Raw genomic sequence first — 4,635 nt, 5'->3', positions numbered from 1 at the left:
GCATTAGTCCTAGTACCATGGCTACAGTACGATACGCCAGCCAGCTACAGTCGGCACCAGCAGAACAACAACTTGTAAACAGACACAGATGCCAGATGCCGGGCTGAGTGTGTGTCCTCAATCGACGCAAGGCATCAGATCATCATCTCCTAAACCCAGTGAGCTCTGTATTATATCAGTTAAAATCCACACTGACTATCAACACACAGATGCTGCTGCTCGGTGGCTGTACTGTCCCGGTCCCATTTCTCTCTCTCTCTCTCTCTCTCTCTCTCTCTCTCTCTCTCTCTCTCTCTCTCTCTCTCTCTCTCTCTCTCTCTCTCTCTCTCTCTCTCTCTCTCTCTCTCTCTCTCTCTCTCTCTCTCTCTCTCTCTCTCTCTCTCTCTCTCTCTCTTCTCTCTCCTTCTCCCTTGGAAACCCTGTATTAGCTAGCTGCCCAAGACGTGATGGTAATGATAAACAACTCAACTTCTCATCCCTAATGCCGAGTCCCTATGGGTTTATCCATTGAGTCAGGTCAAAATCAGGACATGGTAGGCCTGTATGTATATATATATATATATAAATTGTTACCAAACGGAGGCTTATAATAAAAATAGAACATGGAAATGTGTTTATTTTCAGTGTCCTACATCTCCTCCCTGAGTCATAAGCATCAATGACTTATTATAACAGCACATTAAAGTGGCAATCAGCAGTAGCAACTATAACAAAGTGTATTGTTTCTCCTCCCCGCCCCTGTTTTGGTAAAAAGCTGATTGAGTGAGAAATGTAACCACTCAAACCATCCACGATGTCAACATGATATTTTTAACCATGTTAGTTTCAGTTACATTGTTTACAAAACTTGGAGTAAAACCAGCTTATATTTTCATGGGTATGACAGATGAACTTAAAGTTTATGCCACTGGGCACAAACAAACATCAGTTCAATGTTTTAATTTTATTTTTTTTACCTTTATTTAACTAGGCAAGTCAGTTAAGAACAAATTCTTATTTGATTTATATTTGGTTGAGGTGCCAACTAATGTGAATTCAAAGGGAAATCAACAAACAATTTCACCATGTTATTAGATTTAGGTTATACATTGGATGACATTAAGAGGAAAGGCCTTTACATTGATGACTTTGCAAATCCAATCATTTTTCCATGTCATCACATAGATTGTGTGGGTTGAAAGGGGGTAGAAAGAACGTTGCCTCAACCATTTTTTTTGCACAGTGGAATGAGGCATTTCTAAGTTATATTCTCCAAGAAAGTTGGTACAGATCATTAATTGAATTCCAAAAATGAATGTAGGAACCGCTGATTGCTCCTTTAAAGCGTTAGCATTGTGCTCATTAATTTACGTTTTTGCTTCATCCCAGTACAAACACATCTGATTCCAATAGAAGTGGGTCGGCTGTGAAATCGTTAGGTCCTGACTGCTAATAATTCCCTATACATTTATACACTCATAAAACAGTAAAACAGTTTTTGTACAAAAGTGCCGATATTCTTACACTCAAAGTGATTTACGAAATAGTTCAATTGAACATAGGAATGATTCACAAATTTGTTTATTGACACATTTCCCAATCATTTTGTATGTCAGGATGGCCGAGCGGTCTAAGGCGCTGCGTTCAGGTCGCAGTCTCCTCTGGAGGCGTGGGTTCGAATCCCACTTCTGACAAAATATTTTGCGGAAATTCTGAGAAATTACAATGAATAATAAAATGAATGGTGCAATGACAGTACACTACCCCATGACACCATGCATGCAGGAACCGCTAAAATAACGTATTTGCTCTTATTTTAAATATTCGTTTTATTGCATAAAATTAATTCGTGTTACGTACGCATTATGATCATGAGAAATCAATCAAGTTCAGAATTGTAATTAATTCATATTTTGTATTGTGCAATAACGCAATAATTTGTGATAGCCTGGTGAAGATACAGGCCTATCTGAATAAAAGTTTGTGTTGTTCTTATTCTTAATTAGTTTATTATTAACTTATTGATTGAAGTATTTTTTTCTGTATAAATTATTAACATTTAAATAAATAAACACATATTTACAAATAAAAACAATTGATAACTTACAGAAAACGTCTTAAAAAGATCGACATTTCTCTCTATCTTGCAGCAATCATAAAAATGCAAGACCAGTTTATAAAATAACTGTAAAACTAAAGAATTTCATAGAACTTCTAGAAATTGACTATGGACAACCTCGAACATTTTCTCTAATGGCACTTTTGTCCACCACAAATTTGTAGAAACATGAATATATATGTCATTTAGAAATAAGAAGGAACATAAGGTATACATTTTTTACATCTAGGCCAGCCATTGTTGTTTTCTTTGAGAAAACATACATATGGATAATAATGTGTGCAATGTCTTTACAAAGATGACAAAACATACAAAGAGGAGCAAAAAAAGGTTGCACCTGCCACTATTTCTAAATGTCCACCTTTTATGCTGATCCTGGGTCAGTTTTGCATTTCCCCCACTAATGGAGAAGCTGATCGTAGATGTGTACTTAGGAGGGCAATGTCACCCTACACCAGTGGGGCTTTTACTGTGCTTTTACTGTGATAATGTCCTCTGCTAATAACATCAGGCAGCAAGGATATTATGTGACAATTTCACCTTTATCACCATACTGTAATTACTGTAACAAAGGTCAGGGTGCCAGACAGAGCTAGAAGTCTGGAGGGCCATGTATCCACAGCAACAGACAGGTCGAGAAGCCTGGAGTGCCATGTATCCACAGCGACAGACAGGTCGAGAAGCCTGGAGTGCCATGTATCCACAGCGACAGACAGGTCGAGAAGCCTGGAGTGCCATGTATCCACAGCGACAGACAGGTCGAGGAGCAGGGGCCATGGAGGGACAGGTCCATGGGGGGCCAAACCACAGCGACAGACAGGTCGAGGAGCCTGGAGTGCCATGTATCCACAGCGACAGACAGGTCGAGGAGCCTGGAGTGCCATGTATCCACAGCGACAGACAGGTCGAGAAGCATGGGGGCCATGTAACCACAGCGACAGACAGGTCGAGGAGCCTGGAGTGCCATGTATCCACAGCGACAGACAGGTCGAGGAGCCTGGAGTGCCATGTATCCACAGCGACAGATCGGTCGAGAAGCATGGGGGGGCCATGTAACCAACGTTTCCCATGCTTGTTCAATGAACCATAAACAATTAATGAACATGCACCTGCGGAACGGTCGTTAAGACACTAACAGCTTACAGATGATAGGCAATTATGGTCACAGTTATGAAAACTTAGGACACTAAAGAGACCTTTTACTGACTCTGAAAAAACCCAAAAGAAAGATGCCCATGCTCATCTGCGTGAACGTGCCTTAGGCATGCTGCAAGGAGGCATGAGCACAGCAGATGTGGCCAGGGCAATACATTGCAATGTCCGTACTATGAGACGCTTAAGACAGCGCTACAGGACGGGCAGCTGATCATCCTCGCAGTGGCAGACCACATGTAACAACAATTGCACAGGATCGGTACATCTGAACATCACACCTGTGGGACAGGTACAGGATGGCAACAACAACTGCCCGAGTTACACCAGGAACACACAATCCCTCCATCAGTGCTCAGACTGTCCGCAATAGACTGAGAGAGGCTGGACTGAGGGCTTGTAGGCCTATGGGCAGAAATACACCGTCGCTGGACCACACAGGACTGGCAAAAATGTGCTCTTCACTGACGAGTCGCGGTTGTGTCTCATCTAGAGTGATGGTCGGAGTCGCGTTTACTCTGGAGCGGGATCGATTTGGAGGTGGAGGGTCCTTCATGGTCTGGGGCGGTGTGTCACAGCATCATCGGACTGAACTTGTTGTCATTGCAGGCAATCTCAACGCTGTGCGTTACAGGGAAGACATCCTCCTCCCTCATGTGGTACCCTTCCTGCAGGCTCATCCTGACATGACCCTCCAGCATGACAATGCCACCTGCCATACTGCTCATTCTGTGCGTGATTTCCTGCGAGAGAGGAATGTCAGTGTTCTGCCATGGCCAGCGAAGAGCCCAGATCTCAACCCCATTGAGCAGGCCTGGGACCTGTTGGATCGGAGGGTGAGGGCTAGGGCCGTTCCGCCCAGAAATATCCGGGAACTTGCAGGTGCCTTGGTGGAAGAGTAGGGTAACATCTCACAGCAAGAACTGGCAAATCTGGTGCCTTCCATGAGGAGGAGATGCACAGCAGTACTTAATGCAGCTGGTGGCCACACCAGATTCTGACTTACTTTTGATTTTGACCCCCCTTCCCCCTTTGTTCAGGGACACATTGTTCCATTTATGTTAGTCACATATCTGTGGAACCTGTTAAGTTTATGTCTCAGGTGTTGAATCTGGTTACGTTCATACAAATATTTACACATGTTAAGGTTGCTGAATATAAGCAGAGTTGACAGTGAGAGGACGTTTCTTTTTTGCTGAGTTATATATATATATATATATATATATATATATATATATATATATATATATATATATATATATATATATATATATATATATATATATATATATATATATATATTTAATGGTATATTCATTTTAATTTTCTGTTTTATTTGTGTCATTGTCTTTGTGGGTCTGTTTGTAAGTAATGACGCTTACAAT

General features: G+C 41.7%; 1 non-coding gene across 1 annotated transcript; it reads left to right on the top strand.

Moving 5' to 3' along the window:
- The first annotated feature begins 1,590 nt into the window (after positions 1–1,590).
- trnal-cag lies at positions 1,591–1,673 on the top strand. The gene has a single exon. It is a non-coding gene; the product is annotated as a tRNA-Leu (tRNA).
- The last annotated feature ends 2,962 nt before the right edge of the window (positions 1,674–4,635 follow it).

This window comes from Oncorhynchus gorbuscha, linkage group LG21, assembly GCF_021184085.1.
Source record: "Oncorhynchus gorbuscha isolate QuinsamMale2020 ecotype Even-year linkage group LG21, OgorEven_v1.0, whole genome shotgun sequence".
NCBI classification, from domain to species: domain Eukaryota; kingdom Metazoa; phylum Chordata; class Actinopteri; order Salmoniformes; family Salmonidae; genus Oncorhynchus; species Oncorhynchus gorbuscha.
This window is presented reverse-complemented; position numbering and strand designations above follow the sequence as displayed.